The sequence below is a fragment of the Opisthocomus hoazin genome, chromosome 5 (assembly GCF_030867145.1).
Source record: "Opisthocomus hoazin isolate bOpiHoa1 chromosome 5, bOpiHoa1.hap1, whole genome shotgun sequence".
NCBI classification, from domain to species: Eukaryota; Metazoa; Chordata; class Aves; order Opisthocomiformes; family Opisthocomidae; genus Opisthocomus; species Opisthocomus hoazin.
Window position 1 is genome coordinate 29,292,002 of NC_134418.1, and position 18,836 is coordinate 29,310,837.

Sequence of the window (18,836 nt, forward strand, 5' to 3'; positions counted from 1 at the left end):
CTAACCATCTCAGTTTAGATAATATGATTTGATCTTGTTTATACTATATCAGTGGGGGGAATGATATGGGATTAACTTCTGTCCTTCGGGAAAGTAATAATTTTTTTTTTTAAGCATAGAAAAAATCCTAATTTGCTAGGGTTATGCCTGTTTATTTTTATTACAAAAATGCCTTGGTTACTTTTGTTACTTTCTGTTAGAAAAAGTTATATATATATATATATATATATATATATACACACACACACCCTGCATACAAATACATATACGTATATATGTATATGCATAGTGGCTGCCAGATAAGAACTGGGAATAATTATCAGACAAGGCACTTCAGAGAAGGAATTTAAATAGAAAAAAATAGAATTACTCTGGTGGGGAATGGCTGAAGAATGCTTTAATAGCTGTTTAACATATCACAGTTACAAAAGAAACCCACCTGAAAATTAAAAAAAAAAAAAACAGAATTAAAATCGAAACATAGATATATTTCTCTTAATACATAAAATTAAAATATAATATACCTTATTATACATACTATACATGAATTACACATGTATACTACATTAATATCCCTGTGTATATAAGCATATAAATGCAAGTCTAAAATTATAAAAATTAAAAATATTGGTTAGAAATGATGATGCAAACAATTGATTAAAAAATAAAAAGAAGATAAGCTTAAGTAGTGGATAGGAAAGTGACCAACAGAAACATAGACTCTCCAAGTGTATTAGACACAATCATACCAGTACTGCCATTCTCCTATCAATCAGATGAAAAAAGTAAAGGGATGAATAAAACAAAAAGACAGAAATATTTAATTAGAAATGCTCCGATCAACATTTTTAAATTCTGCATCTAAAATTTTTAGAACTGCTCAAAAACTTTCTACATTGCTGAGCTGCAAAACAACAGGAAAGGTTGAGAAGATCAAAACTAAGTGAATAAGCCATTTTGTAGAAGGCTAAATGAGACACCCTGAGTAATTATTGGCTCATCACCATGAGATTAATCCTAGCAAATTATGGGTTCAAATAATACATAACTGAATTGATGAATCCAATCAACATGAGCTTTTGGAAACCAGCTCATTTCAAACTGATTTATTTTCTAACAAGATTTGTAGTTGGGAAAGGTAACCACTGATACAAGGCATTTTACTTGATTTTGCTTCAATAAATGTAGAACCATCACTGCTTAATTGGACAACCATTATAATAATGAAATAAGTGCTATCTGATGTGTCTCAAATGTAATAGTAGAAGAGGGGAGGATTTCTAATGGTGCCTTCCAGGACAGAAGCTCTACAAACCTCATCTAGCAGACACTTGAAGCAAAACCTACCAACCCGAGCCAGTCACAAGGTGGTTTGACCCGAACCTCTTCGGACAAAACAGAAGAGCAAATATAAAGTGATCCTTGAAGCTATTAGTCAACAGTGACATAGAAGAGCTTGAAAATTTTCACAGTGACAGCAGCAGTTGACCACAAGAGGAGCTGTTTCCCAACAGCGCTAGCAAGTTCCCTGTAATAGGACATCTGACGACCAGATGAAATATTATATTGTAGTTCAAGGTAAGGAGTTAATTCAGTAATGCTCCACGACCTTTGTTTAACCAGGACTACAAACCAGATAGCACAGGTCCTTTCTAGTCTTAAAGTCGACGAATAAAAGATTATTTTACTCAGGGGCAGGTCTGAAGACTAAATATACCATTCTGAGGTGGAAAAGACTATAAAGCTGAAAAGGATCAGAGAGAGGCTAAGAAAAATGGATGTGTTCATGATCACAATAGCTATAGCAAATATTAAAAGTTGAAGTTTGGTGTGAAAGGAGCACCCAATCAATATTTACTGGTTCAAGACAGTAGACTGAGCAAAGGGATGCCTGAGCTGAGCATTTCTTCAGGTACCTGATGTTCAGTTCATCACTGACACACCACACTACAGATGCGCTAACATAAGGAGAAAAGAAATTGTTGCACCTCGAGGCTTCAGAACAGAATGTGAATATAACCTCACTTTCTTTGATTGACAGGTACACAGGATGTTAATAATCTAGGAAAAAAAAGGTTGGATGAGGTCTAATAATTTAAAAAAAAGAGAGAATTGAAGCTGACAAATATAAAAAACATAAACAGAGTTGATGAAAAATGTGATAATTTCTACAAGAAAATAAAAACTTTTTTTCCAAACTAAACTGCTAGGGTTTTGTTTACCTACTTTGTCCATCTTTCCTGTAAAGAAAAAATGACAATGAAGGGAAAAGTGAAATATCATCAGTTTCCATAAGCTTACATTTTCATTTTCAGCTCTTTTGACACAATGGGGTAAAAAGGGGTAACATTTTTTTTTTTTAATTTCTAGTAAATTTAAAAAAAATAGCACAAGATTAAAAGGGATAAGATAGAAAAGATTATAAAACTCTATAGAATGCTATAGAATCATCTATGTAACCCTATATTTATTATTCCAAGTAAACTGATGAGTACAGCAAATCCATAAATCCATTATAATAATTAGTCAATTATTCTACAGTTTTTTCAAATATAAAAATTAATCACATTAAGGATTCATTCAGTAAGCCTTAAGCTTAATTACTGACATTCACAGGCCCCATTAATAATTTTATAAGTGGGACATTATTAAAATATGTTATTAAAGAAGAAAATTTAATTTCAGAGAAATACACCATTTACTACTTCTACATAATATTTTTTACCAAATTAATTACTTACACTATATAATGTGTCTACTAAATGACTTTTATGCATACAGTCCTCAGACACATCTGCTATAACACTCTAATTCTTCCCTATAACAGGTCTTCAAAGGGTGGGTAAGTAGAAGAAAAAAAAAAGTGAAATCCAAAGCTATTAGTGTTTTTCTTTTTTACGCTGAACAAGTTTGTTAGACTTGAACAAACAAGTGAGAAGCTATGGATTCCTGCACATGTGGTTTTACTTATCAGTACCCACCAGTGCCGAGTTTCAGCATCCGTGCAGGGACAGGAACGACTCTCACACATTGATGCAATGTACAGTTGGTTCACTTTATTGCTCCGCTTGCATGGTTATATACATTTTTCATATCTGTACATGCGATCACGCTTATTCGGATAGGCTACAGATATAAATCACGCACTGTTCACGCGCCCCATATTCCCTTATGATTGGTAACTATGCACTAACGCCAATAGCAACAGACCGCCTCCACGTCCTTGAACACATCTTGTTTTTGCTAACCCACACCATGTGCACTGCCAGCACTTTCTCAATTGTTATTCTTAGCTGCCCTTTCCAGCGGCCTGTTCAATTGTGCTAACTGTTTTGCTTAAGCGGCCTAGTCGTGCTAACTCTCAAGCTACATCAACCCCAACACACCAGCAGTCAAAAACACGATTCTGCTGCTAGAAATTATTAGGAAAGGAAAAGACAGAGATCATTATACCACTGTATAAATCTGTGATTTACTGACAACTTGAATACCGCAAGGAGTTCTAGCTCCCCTACCCCAGAACATGTTTAGCAGAATGGTGACGTGCCGAGAAAAGGGCAGCAGAGGTGCATACAGAACAGGCTCCATGTGAAGAACAACCAGGTCAGCGAGGAGTCCTTGGGCTGGGAAAGCAACAACTAGTACTGGTTTACAAAATTGAGTAACATGGACTGGTGGGCAGGGATAAACTGTTGACTCTTTCTTCTGAAAGAAGACCAAAAGCCACAAAGTGTCAGTACTAGGTTCAAAACAAAGAAACAAAAGGTTTATGGGTGACAGACCTGTGGAACTCCTTGTCAAAGGAAGTCATGCATGTTTAGTATTTATATGGATCTGGAACAAGTCCATGAAAGATAAATCCACCAAGAATCACCAAATGCATAGGAACAGTATGCAGCTCAAGAAGTCCATAAATTAGAATTAGTAGAAACTAGGAAAATATTCGGGAGAAGCATTCATATTCTTCCCCATGCATTCAATCACTGTCATTGCTGAAGATAAGACTTTCTGTTTTGACTTATGTGGCTATCCATATTCTTTATGTTTGTGAAGGAGGAAAGAAATCCAAAAGAACATAGATCCAAATCTAAGAAAAGGGCAGAAACCAACTGCATGAGACCATAACATGCTTAACTCTATGTGGGATGGACTTGTTGACTTCCCACAGCTACTGAAACTACTGCTTTATATGGCTTCAAATATATCTCTCCTTCCACAGAGCTTTCTACTTCAGATCAGAGTCCTTGTTCTCATTTCTCTGTTCTGAGTTAGCTACCTTTCAGCTTCTGACTCATTATGCATATCTTCCCCATCCACCTTTTTTTTCTGCTGGAAGCAGCAGAAAAAAAAATCTAAAATTGGGCTAACTGACCTACTCAGATTAATGACTTCCAAAAAAGGGAAAGGTACTTGTCTTGATTTTTCCAGAGTTTCTCAACTGAAACAGTCTCCTTCCTGTATAACACTTCTGTACTAGGATTGCTAGAAAAAAAACCTAAACTTCTGTGCTTCCTTGCATTATGTACAAAACATCTTGAAGAGTTCAGTTTCTGTTCCTTGGAGATGCTGCCTGGATATGGATATGCCAAAAAATCACTACAACTCTGCTTATGTCGTCGATGTTTCTTATGAGAGGAAAGATTATTTTGAGAGAAACCTTAGCTCTATGGTATCAGAACTAACAGAGCCTGATTGACAATAGACAAACATCCTGTGGTTGAGTTCTTTAATACCTAATACCTACCAAGACAGAAAATTCAGTTGCAGCTTTTTTTTATGGCTGAATCACAGATAATAGCTTGTTCTCAGGTGGATTCTTTGGTGCCTAATAAGCAAGAGTTGTGTTTTAATTTTTTTTCTCAATGATGGAGTTACTAACAAGATTTCTTACCTTCTAGTAGTTGCCTATTCTCATGAAATTTGTAGAAATTTAATTACCACTATGAGCTCTGCCTCTCTGTTCAACGTATTCAAAATTAGCCAATAGATTCAAAAGTTGTTGTGGAGGATGCCGAAACAGGTAGACAAGCAGCATGGTGCAGCTGTCTTTTATCTCTAAGAAATGAATTTTTTTATGTAATAGAAAAAACAGTAACATCATATTTTTGTTTTTATTTCTTGCTGTACCCTTTCCATTGTGTCAGTCTAGTGCAGTTTCTTTCAAATCTTTTTTTTGTGGAGAGATCAAAATAAAGAGATATATAAAGTATAATATTTATTTACACTCCAGGAGAGCCCAACTTGAAACAAAAATAAATCATGATAAAGAAAACTTGTTTCTCGAGGTATACTTGTTTGGAGTGTAGGTATGTAACTATATTGGCTATTCCTTGATTTAAATTAATATAACATAATTTCCAGGAATACCGAAACAATAGTTAACACATACAAAACACACTCCTTATTTTACTGCTTTATAGGGCTTTTGCTCAACAGATTGTGAAGCGTTTTATGCAGAAGTCAGTATTATTGCTGTTCTATATTTGAAAACAGAGTTTAGGCAACATGTTTAAACTCACTGAGCCAGCAATATAGCTGGAAATGGCATTTCGCACTTCTGATACTTGGACAGAATTGTTTCTACTGTTCATAAAAATGTTGGCTCTGTGGCAAGCCTCATACAAGACTACGGACAAGCTTTAAAACAAAATATAACATTATTTAAGCAAACATAATAAAGATATTGAACATTTGAGAAATGTGTCACAAAATATCTACTTTTCACGGGGCTCTTAGCAGAATAAAAAAAACTGCAACACCGCATCCGGCATAATCTGAAATTGGACTGGGAATGGGAGAAGTGGTAACATATCAGCAAAAAAGTTTCTTCTGTGTGGAGGTCACAAAGCTCCTAAGGACAAACCGTAATTATTTCTTTAGAATAAGCACACACAAGCTCTGTAAGCTATAAAGGTTTCAAAAGAGCAACTACAGCATTTTGTGTCAATAATCTATGGAACACAAGTTGCCTAAAGGGAATGTTAACTCCCGAAAGTGAGTTTTACTGTTTGGAGAAACACATACAGGAATTTGGCATCCTTAAAAGGTTTCTCGGGCAAAATTTCTGCTTCCTTTCTGTGTCCAGAGTAATTATGTACAGAGGAGTGTAGCCGGGCTTGGAGCCAGATAAAGAGCAGGAAAAAAAATGTTGGTGATTTGTAAAACATGCAATAGACCTCTGGAGCTTTATTCTGCTTTGCTCATATTACTTCACATATATAGGGGTTGCCTAGGGCAGAAATGTTAAACTAAGAGAAAAGCATATGGTAAAAGCCTCTGTTGGTTGCTGTTATTTTGCTTCCACAGAAGGGGAGGAAAGAAAAGAGGAAATAAATCTAAATCTTGGAAACAAACCTAAATCAGGAGAAAGCCTTTACTAGTAATTAATCTGGGCCTCCTAACGAATTTCTGTTTAGCTGTGTATAACCTGACCTTGCCAAAACTCAGACAAATGCCATATGATCCTGCAACTTACTCCTAGGAGGAAAGGGGTTAGAGGCACATGTCTATTCCCTTGTGCAGCAAAATCTGCTCTCACACACAAGCCCTTCCTGTGCCCAGCCCAATTTGAACAGGAAAAAGATACGAGCCACATTTGTCTAGAAGCAAATTCCACACACTGATACGATGTTGGATGCCAAAACGCAGCGATGAGGATCTCTGAATTCAGGATTCATCTCAGCTGAGGTCATCAGGGCACAAGCTTGGCATGACACAGAGTGTACACTGACACAGAGTGTGTACTCAGCCGTAATCCAAGCAATGAATTAGTGCCATAGCCCAAGCTGTAATTAAAGGCCTTATATAAAGACCTTGTTGCTTATAAACTTGTAAAACCTTAAGTATTTGGGCTTAGACTCTCCATGCCTTTTCTCTTCAAGGCAAAGAAAATTCAGTGAAAAAAATGCTCACTGTTTTCTGAAAATTATTTAGGAAAAAAAGATGTGTTTTTTGAAAGGAAAAGAATATGATCAAGTATGAAAATGAATGAGCAAAATTAATTGAAATCATATTTGTAAAGAGCATCTCACTCCCAATGCTTTCAAACTTCTCAGACTTCATAGTTAACATTTGCTTAGCCCAGGTTTTATGTGTTCTTACTCCATATCACAGTAGCCATTATAAGCGATGGATATAGAAACAAGATAAAATTTGTTGGCTAAAAGCCAACAGCAGAAGTTCAACAAACATGAGACCAAGGTATTTTTTTTCCTCTCAACATAGAAAAGATCCACAGCAGAACAAATAAATAACAAATAAATATTACAACTGTAGCTGTACAAATATCAGAGCCAAAATTCTAAAGGATGAGCTGCTTTTGAAAGTGCTTACTAAAACGACCACTGTTCACTATTAACTTTATTTTAGCATTAAGCTAAGGAGAAAAAAAAAAACAGTTTTGCTAGGATAACTAAGAAAGGAAAAAATGTAAACGACTTCTGGCAAGGTTTACTAAAGTGCTTGCTGTATATCTGTTTATTCCTTTTAAAACTCTTTTCTGAAAGACAAAAAAGAAAAACTTGTCATGAATTGTATTATTAAGCAGTTCTTACTTATTGCTACAGACTGAAGAAGTACCCAGAAACAGATTAAGTAATTTTCAGAGACATTAATTTATCTGGCCGGACAAGTCCTACAACATAGATATCGCTAGCTCATGGGCAACTTCCATAGACCAAAAAAATTAAGCATAATGATTCAAAAGGCATGCATCCTTCTACTGTCCTTGAAAATAAAAAGTAGGGATACAACTGTTACTCACAAGATACCATGTTTTAAAAATCAAATACTCAAAGCTGTCCTTTTGGAATACCTTTAGTACTTATGTCTAATATGAGCAATCCTTTTTTTTTTCCTCAGAAATATTTTCTTTACTTGCAACTCTGCTTAGGTAATAACCATCAAAAAGATTTTAATTGTCCCTTCTCCACAGCTGGATGGATCTAGCTTCCTAACACAGACAACTTAATGAGAGAGAAAAGCAATTAAATTGTGATTAATGACCTTGGCCTGACCTATGTCTGGAGGGAATTGACTAGAAATAGCTAGGAACGTGTACATTGTTCCTCCAGATATGGCTCATGAACCCTGCTGAACTACTGTTGTCATCCTCAGGACTGTCCCACATATTGGGATCTCTTGTTTCAACAACTATAAAGTGCCAAATCATCTTTTTTGCTTCCAGAAAATAAGAAGTTAAGAAGAGATGGTGAGACACTAGAGTCAAAGAGGACATAACAAATGGCAAGAAAAACAATGAAAGGGACGGAGGTTGGGATTGTTCACACTGGAGAGAAAGCAAAGGGGAGCATGACTCAGGCCAAGGCGAATGCACTGGACTCTTTGTCCAAGCCTGCATGCTCCCAGTAAATAGTACCTGCTGCTACTACTGCTGAAGGAAAAATACCACCCTGGGCAAACCATTCATTTCACCTAATGAGGTGTTTCTTATGTTCTTACTGCTTCCAGCTACTGTGGTAAGTTACCTTAAGGTATACATTTAATCAATGGAAAGATAGGGGTGAGTTAGGTCTATTGAGTTATCATAGAATTATAGAATCATAGAAAGTTTTGGGTCGGAAGGGACCCCTAGAGGTCATCTAGTCCGACTCCCCCGCAGCGAGCAGGGACACCGCTAACTAGATCAGGTTGCTCAGAGCCCTGTCCAACCTGGTCTTGAATGTTTCCAGGGATGGGACCTCCACTACCTCTCTGGGCAACCCGTTACAGTGTTTCACAAGCCTCATTGTAAAGAATTTCTTCCTTATATCCAGCCTAAACCTATGCTGTTTTAGTTTAAAACCATTACCCCTTGTCCTGTCATTGCTGTCTCTACTAAAAAGATTGTCCCCATAGTTATGTAAGGTTTTGTTCTATTAGATGTATGTGGAAATTAAAGTGAGGCCACTTTTTGTGGGTAATGAAATTAACTGTATTAACCCATATATATGTCCTCTCTGGTTTTCTTGACTTCAAGAAACGCTAGTGCTCCCATCAGTCTCCAGGTTCCTGCTACCGCTGTACACTGTATTTACAAAGTATGCATCAGGCTGCAAGATGTGACTGATGCTTTTTTGAGAGAAAAACCTAGCAGCTCCCAGTTCACTAAAGTGTTGAGAGGTATCATATAGTTGTGAGGGTGGCTGAGATGGCAGCAAGGCAATGATGAAACTTAGATTTACACTACTCAAACCCATCAGATATGTTCCGCATGGGCAACTGTATTGCCAAGCACACAGTCCATGCAATCCCAGGCTTTCTCTTTTCTAGAAGAATCTAAACTCAATTCTTCTAACATTTTGGCAGTCATTTTCTAAACCTCTTGTATTATCGTTCCTGTTCTCTGGAGTTCCTACATTTGGTCAGAAACCTTTTGAAGCTGTGCTGCTCCAAACTGAACACTAGTTTTAAGAAAATGTAATTTCTTTGCTATGCCTCTCACGGGAAAGTACTGAGTCCCTGAGACGTGTGTATCGAGGGAAGCAGAATGATGGCAGTACCGCATTCCTACAAATCTTCCCAGCTAATACAATTGTGACTCTGACTGTTTTTACAACTATCAGATATGAAGGAAGGGTTAACCCCAGGTAGCAGTTGGGTAGCAGATGGAATGAATCCAACCACAGAAGACAAAAAGACTTTGGAGTGGTGAGAAATGGGGAGGTGACATCCTGCCAGAGCACACCACACTTCACATGGCGCACAGAGATTTTGTTCCTACAGCACACAGTCAGGGAATCCCTGAAATGGGGACAGATAGCAGACACGTCTTGGAAGGAAGCCTAATGAACTAGCAGCTGCAGCAGTGACTGACTTATTTACAGTGACACTAAAAGAAATAACAATTTATTTCCCTGGGGAGCTTAGTAACACAGGATTTGCTCAGACTTCAAACGCAAATCAGTCCAAAAGGCCAATGCCTTAGAGAAACTGAAAAGATACCAAATGCTTTATAGACTGGAGTAGCTCACAAATTGTCTTTTGAAGGTGGAGATGGACCAGTAGCATTTCCACAGGATGGCTGTTCAATATTAACTGTAAATAAACTGGCTCACAGAAACTGGGGAACTAAGCACCCCGCCTGCCTTCAAATCTGAACTTGGGAATTGCTGGTTTTGACAATGTAGCTGTAGCTTCACATAAGAAGCTGGGATTGTCAAAAACCCTGCTAAAGTTGAAAGTGAGCTGCATCCTTTGATTTCCCCTCCATATTCATCAGGCCAAGCAGCCTGTGACAAGATAGCTGTCTGACCTGATATAAATTTCTCCATGAATCCATCCCATCTGTTTTCTTATTTTTTTATAGACATTACAAATTAAATAGCACTAATGTTTTTCTGGGAATCATAGTAAGCAATTATCAGATTTTCCTCTTCTCCCTTTTAGGTCTGTCCTTCTCTAATGAGACCCGTCTGTCTTCCACGACATCTCAAAGACAATCAATAACGCAAATGAACTATCTCCTCTGTACACTCTCACCCTTCATAATCTAATTCTTTTAGTGCAAAGGAAAAGGTGCTTTAGGAATAGGTAAAATATAGACTGATCAATGCATCCCTCAGCAGACCTCTGGCATCCTGCAAATGCGTCTCCAGGCCTTGCATATTACAGACAGGACATACAGCATAATATAGTTTAGCAGCAATGTTTATTCTCACTAAAGCAGAGGTAATTAAAATCACCACATGTACAGAGGCACTTACAATTTTATGTCACAGGCAAACTTGGGGAAAAAAAACCAGGTTTAGTACAAAATAAGACAAAATATGTTGAATTTATTATCACCACTGTTGCAGGTTCTGTACTGTTCAAAACATCTATAACTAGTAGGTACTCATTCTCATGTCCTGCTGGTAGCTCAGAAGTATTGCTGCTTCACTGACTTATCCACTCTTTGCCTGACTGCGGTAATATTTTTAATTAAAATTCTTTAATTCATCTTTTCATTCTTACAGCATTGATTTTTTTAAAAAATAATCCATGCTCTCCTTTTTGCTGCTTTCTATTAACAATTAAATCACCTGTTTTCCAGGAAACTATTGTGATGATATAGATGTAAAATAACATGGTGGTTTCGTAAAAATAATTCATTTTGTCCTGAAAGTCAGTTCACACTGACTTATGTTAGTTGAGTGCCCCTACGAAAAATCAAAATCAGAGCCACTAATTTGCAAAAAATCAGATCCACTTGTAAGTAGTATAAAAAAGCCATGAACTTTCTCCACCTTGGTGGAAGATAAGGAAAATATGGACAAGACAGAGATCGGGTTTTTTTATATTTATGAGGCCTCATCCTTAAAAGAGGTTGCTATTATTTTTAAAACATTTAGGTGACATATTTATTAAATAGTTAAAATAAATGGTTGTGATAGATGAAGACTTACTTTTATGTTCTAGAAGCTAGGAACCCAAGCACAGCAAACCAATCTTCAATAGTAACAAGCCAATCTGTTGCCTTTCCTAACTCCATTTACCCATACCTAATTACACAATGTCTCTTCCAGTATTCTTATTAAATATTAACCCAGAAAAATAACCACTGAATTATAGAAAGAGCAAAACATCAACTGAAACAGAACAGCTTTGACAAAGGGAAAGACAGCAAAAATGGTTTCTGTTCTAGACAAGCTACAATTATTTTGGTCCATATCATATAAATGGAAGAAAATACAAGGTAAATAATTTTCCATTTATTGATTTGTCATTTACCTCGTCAAGACGTCCTGAAATATAACAATTCTACAATTACTCATCAGCCTGCTAGGCTTTTTAACTAGTTTTCTTTCACTATACCTACAGGCAATGTAACTCATGACCTTACACTATCAACGGCTTTTAAAAAACAAAACAAGGTGCAGAGACAAGACACTACTTTTGTGAGGCATTTTAAGAGGTTCTTGAAAAGTACTTTGCTGTCCTTCATCTCTTTACACTAACAGAAGCCAGAACTACAAAATTAATCAGACTACATCTTCTTCAGTATGACCCAATCACTAGTGGCCCACATGGTGAATCTGGCCTCTCAAATTTTGTCAGTGCCACTTACTTTTCCTTGGAGAAGAAAGAAAATGGCTTTTTGGGAAATGAACAGTCTTTTTATACCTTCTTGCAAAGGATGGGGAAAGGAAAAAATGCAGACAGGCATCCTAAAACTGGGATTCCTTGGAAAATCACTAAGGGTGGGCTGCTTTGATATGGCAATTTCATAGACTTGAGTTGTTCTAGACAGAAGAAGATTACTCTAAACTTTTTAAAACAAAGTAACTTGTAGGGAACTATGACTTTAATACTCATTAACAATAACAGAATAAAACCCAAACATCGTGCTGTCTGCCCAAAGAGCCACATGGCAGTCAACAAAGACCGAGGCCACACAGGTTAAACAAACTGTGAGTCTTAGAAGGGAAGAGAAGGTGTAAGAATAATGTCATCCAGAAATGAAAAAAAAAATGCAAGTTTATAATAATTACTGTAAATAAGGAGATAAGAAATATAGAACCTTGTTAAGAGAGTTGTTCAGCAGATTTCAAGATGGTAAGTGCTGACTAATATTTTCAGGGAATGAAATCCACTCCTCAGGAGAAAAAAACCTTCAATCATATTGATCCATTAGGTGATTACATGAAAAATAATATTTATTATACAGAACAGTTAATGTCTGTCTAAATACAAACCAGAAATATTTATATATGTATGTCACATGATAACAAGGGTGGAATTCTTTACATTCCAATAGCAATACCAGACAATGTTGCAGACTTTAATTTAAAATCACTGTCTCCAGATAAATTGCATGCAAAACTTCTGAAAGTGCTGCCTGACAAGCTTTGTGCACCATTAACATTGCTTTTCAGCAATTCTTGAAACACTCTGTCAGTTTCAGAATGGTGGTAAAGAGCAAACACGTTTCAGCTTTTAAAGAGGGCAATTATAGACCTGTCAGCTGGATGTCAATCATATGCAAAATAATGGAATGGATGGTACAAGACTATAATTAAGAATTAAAACAGGATAACATAATTTATGCCAATCAACCTGGATTTATGAAAAATACATTCCATCAAAGTAATTTGATTTCTTATTCAAAATGAGGTTGCAAGCTAGGTTGACAGTGGTGGTAGACAACACTCTCAATATAAAATATGTAGATTTCTATATGGCATGTGACTGATAACATGCAATATTTGATTAAGAAATCGCAACAAATCAACTTTTAGACTGCACATCAAATGGATTAGTATACTTGTTAGGTCTCAAACGTATGGTGAGAGGAAATTATCATCAAGTACTTGTGTTTCTAGTGGAAGTTTCGCAGAGTTTTTCCTTGGCTGTACACATTTTAACAATTGTTTATTATCTCTGGCAAACAAAGTAATTTCTAATAGAATGTCACAAAGATCGACGATTGCTTAGATAATGAGAAGGACAAGTCACTGATGAAAAGCAATCTGAATTGTATTGTAAGGTGGGCATAATAAAACCAGGTATTTATGATGTAGTCAAAGATTAAGGTACACATTTAGGAACAAAGGAAGTGGTCTTTGCTTAAATGGTGGCAGCTTCAGAAACTGTGGCAAAACAATTATCCTTGAACACATAAATAGGTCAATAATGAGAAAGGGAAGGCTATGCTACTAGCCTTTTCTCATTAAAAAATCATTTGTAGAGAATGATGCAAAATATGATAGCAAAATCCATTAACTGGGAAATAAAAGAAAGAAAAACAATAAAAGAAATGTAATTCCTTCCATCAAAAACTCAGGGAACTTAGCCTGGCTTACAACAAAGAGATTAAGGGAGTCCTATTGATCAGGTAAGAATTTATATGGGAGAGAAAATTTCACGATGGTCTCTTCAGCCTTGGCAACAGGCAGCTGATAATAGAGCAATTCAGAATAGAAATAAATCCACTTTTTTAAAGATTTAAAACTAGGCAGCTGTTAGAGTAATTGTCCCATGTGGAAAAAGATTCTACATCACTGACAGCCTTCTAAATCCAGACTCCAAGCCTTTTATTAATAATCATATCTAGTACACAGAAGAACTAAATCCAGAAATTCTTAGAAACTTTATTACGTACAAGTGAATCATAAAGGACATCTTCCCTTTTTTCATCTTTTTATCCAGATACATATGACACTTTTTCAGTATTTTGAAATATCTAGACTGAACTTTTGTTCAGGATCATGTCTCATGTAATACAATTTACCTTATTAAATACATGCTATACCTATTCAGCATGATATATCACTTACAAAGTATCTTCTAAGATTTAGAACATTCCTGTAAAACTAACCGGATAATGCAAGGGTGAAAACACACTTTAGAATGCCATGTTGCTATGCAGAAGATATTTCATTAGAAATAAAACTCCTCTCATCAGTAATCTTTACTGTTCAAGATTTTTTCTCAATATGCAGTTTGTTAAAATGATGTAACCTATTAACCATGTTTGAACTATTTTGTAAACACAAATCAAGCTAATGGGAATTCATCTTAACATTCACTAAGCCTCTCAAGAAAATCTTCAAATAGGCAATTTTCCATTAGACTGGTAAACTCGTGCAAAAGTGCTAATCCCAGTCTATATACTGGGAACTTAATATGGGGGAGAGGAAGGGGAAGAAATAATATTGATCATTGCTCATTAAAATGTGTTGGAATTATGAACCCAGAGAAGTAAACAGAATATAATTCTAAAACATTATCTTTCCAGTAAGTAGAATATAGAAGATTAATGCCTTAAATGTCAAAGGTTTCCAATATAAAGAAAAATATCAATCTTTGTGTTAAGTTACGCATCTCACTATATACTCTTATTCCTCTGTAGGCTATGGCCTAGAAGCATGGCTACAACAGAAATGTTTGGCCACCATCACCACAAAGGGAAAAGAATTAAAAATTTAAGCTGCATTTTCAAGCTCAATTGAAGAAGAACTTGACATACTGCAGTAACACGACAAGTCAATGTCAAGGAAAGGTTCCAGAACAGAAATTCACTAGCAGCCTGAAGCAAAATACTAACTGCAGCCATTGCTGTCCCTTTGCACCATTCTCCCTTTGTCACAACTTTGGTTAAGAAAGGTCTATAGCAGATACAAGGGCAAGTACAATTGCACTTGGCATTTTTTGATTGCAAAAAGAAAAATGGAAAAAAATTGAAAGAAAAAAAAAAGAAAAAAGGATGGGAAAAAAAGGAAAAGGATTTGCTAGCTTTGTCTTCCCAAGAACAACAAGAGCTTGTCAAACTCAAATAGATGAACTGAGGAAAACTGTGTGACTCACCCTCTGGTTAAGAAACTGGCAGACCAGGTTAGGTAATCCAGGTGTTCGTTCAGGCACCTAACTCTGCCACGCAGACATATATTTAGAAGATGAGTGCTAGTGACCTGTCCTATAACGTGTTTAGTTTCAGAGTCCCAAAGCTGAAATTCACTAACCTTGATTTTGTTTGCCTGTTTTTGTTTTTTTGTTTGGTTTTTTCTGTTTTTTCCCCCTAGGTAAATTTTGTCCTTTTGATCATAGAATCATAGAATGGTTTGGGTTGGAAGGGACCTTAAAGATCACCTAGTTCCAACCCCCCTGCCATGGGCAGGGACACCTTCCACCAGACCAGGTTGCTCAAAGCCCCATCCAGCCTGGTCTTGAACACTGCCAGGGAGGGGGCAGCCACAGCTTCTCTGGGCAACCTGTGCCAGTGTTTCACCACCCTCAGGGTGACAAATTTCTTTCTTGCATCTAATCCAAATCTACCCTCTTTCAGTTTAAAGCTGTTACCCTTGTCCTATCACTACCTGCCCTTTTAAAAAGTCCCTCTCCAGCTTTCCTGTAGGCCCCCTTCAGGTACTGGAAGGCTGCTAGAAGTTCTCCCCAGAGCCTGCTCTTCTCCAGGCTGAACAGCCACAACTCTCTCAGCCTTTCCTTACAGGAGAGGTGTTCCAGCCCTCTGATCATTTTCCTGGCCCTCCTCTGGACCCACTCCAATAGGTCCATGTCTTGCCTGTGCTGAGGGCTCCACAGCTGAACACATGACTCCAGGTGGGGTTTCACCAGAGCAAAGGGGCAGAATCACCTCCCTCTACCTGCTGGCCACACTGCTTTTGATGCAGCCCAGGATACGGTTGGTCTTCTGGGCTGCTAGAGCACACTTCCGGGTCATGTTGAGCTTTTCATCAACCAGCACCCCCAAGTCCTTCTTGGCAGAGCTGCTCTCAATCCATTCCCTGCCCAGCCTGTATTTGTGCTTGGGATTACCCCGACCAATGTGCAGAACCTTGCACTTGGCCTTGTTGAACTTCATGAGGTTCGCACAGGCCCACCGCGACAGCCTCTCAAGGTCTCTCTGGATGGCGTCCCTTCCCTCCAGCATGTTGACCACACCACAAAGCTTGGCATCATCAGCAAACTTGCTAACTCAATTCCACTGTCCATGTTGCCAACAAAGATGTTCGGCAGTGCCAATCCCAATACCAATCCCTGAGGAAGACCATTCATCACTGGTCTCCACTTGGACATCAAGCCATTGACCACAACTCTTTGAGTGTGAACAGACAATTCCTTATCCACCAAGTGGTCCACCCATCAAATCCATGTCTATCCAATTTAGAGACAAGGATGTCACGCAGGACAGTGTCATATGCTTTGCACAAGTCCAGGTAGATCACATCAGTTGCTCTTCCCTTATCCAACAATGCAGTAACCCTGTCATAGAAGGCCACCAAATTTGTCAGGCATGATTTGCCCTTCGTGAAGCCATGTTGGCTGTCACCAGTCAATTAAGTTAATTAACTAAATGTCTGTGCAATGCAAAGTCTATGAATTTGGGTTAAGAAAATACATTTTACACAAAGGAGAAATTTCTGCCAATGTTATCTTTAAGGAAGTCACTCCCTTTTAGCATCTTCTAGCAGCAGCGCTTCTCAGTCACAGGAAAGGTTTTTGTCACAGCTATTCCATTTGCACAGTAACTACTTGTGGAGAATATAAAACTGTGATCTCGTTTACCCGTGCTTCTGTTACAGAAATCCTCACAAATAAGATGAAGAAATACACACACAACCTTTTTTGTTTTTACTACCACCATGGAATCTTGTTCTGTTTTTAGATTTCCAGTGTCTCACAGAACTACCAAAGATTGCTTCCAAATGAGGTGTGTTACTGATTGAACTGCAAGTGGTATAGTCTCTGCTGTGTTTCATAGGTACTGTTGATTACCGATCTGCTTGGCCTTGTGCACGCACATATATATATATATTCCTATACAATCATAAGACTCATAGAATCATTAAGGTTGGAAAAGACCTCTAAGTTCATCAAGTCCAACTGTCAACCCAACACCACTATGCCTGCTAAACCATGTCCTGAAGTGCCACATCTACACGTTTTTTGAATACCTCCAAGGATGGTACCTCAACCAATTCCCTAGACAGCCTATTCCAATGCCTGACCACTCTTTTAGTAAAGAAATTTTTCCTAATACCAAATTTAAACCTCCTCTGACACAACTTGAAGCCATTTCCTCTCATCCTATCGCTAGTTACTTGGGAGAAGAGACCAACACCCGCCTCACCGCAACCTCCTTTCAGGTAGCTGTCGAAAGCGATCAGGTCTCCCCTCAGCGTCCTTTTCTCCAGACTAAACAATCCCAGTTCCCTCAGCTGCTCCTCATAGGATTTGTTCTCTAGACCCTTCACCAACCTTGTTGTTCTTCTCTGGACACACTCCAGCACCTCAATGTCCTTCTTGTACTGAGGGGCCCAAAACTGAACAATGTATTCAAGGTGCAGCCTCATCAGCGCCGAGTAGAGGTGCACAATATATATATATATTTTTATATATATATAGTGTGTGTATATATATATATACACACAACACTAAGAAATCTTAGTTGCATTTTATCAGCTCATATCAGGGAAATGCTTCTTTACTTTTAATATCATTTACTACATTATGGTATGCTATTCCATTTGTGCAACTGTCACACTTAGGGAAGTTTAGGAGATGACTCAGATCACTGACTGTGTAAATGCTTACTTCTGCAATTTTGTCAGTTTACGGGAAAACATAAAACTCCTGCTAAAACTCAGGATACGATGCTATGTCAGTTAGTGAACATATTTGTTTCTATTCAACACAACTGCCAGGAAATAACACATAAAACTGATTTGAAATTATGACAGAATTACATGAAGTCTTCAACTGAAATATTTACTGATAGGCCATTCAATGCTGCATTCATGTGTAGCTATAACAAGATACTTGGGAATCAGATGAGAAATTAATGCTTGTATTTTGTTTTCACGTTTTCAGTCATGAATCTGTAAATATTTGAATTTACTGTTTTATGTGGTTGGCTTCAATGTTACTCAATATAGCTAATGACAGATACATTTAATTTATTCTCAGTGCAACTAATGGCTTTTGAAGTACAGGAAATGTTCATTGTGTACATACATCCATCACCTTTTGACATGTAAATGGATCACTTGAAAATTCATGTTTACGTTACTGATTTGCTGTCCCGTAAATATTTCAACATTTATTATTCTGCTCAGCTGGACAACTTTCCATAATTATTCTAGTAAGTGTGTTCCATTGCATATGGAGCTCAAAGAAAATTGATCAAAAATCTTAATATTTGCTTCATATATTTATCCAAGCTGAAGAGTAAAGACGGATGACACTGCGTCCTGGTTTTGGATGGGATAGAGCTAATTTTCCTCCCAATAGATGCTGTGTTTTGGATTTAGTACAAGCATGTTGATAACACTGATATTTTCAGCTGTTGCTATGAAATCAAGGACTTTTTCCGGTTTCTCATATTGAGCTAATGAGCA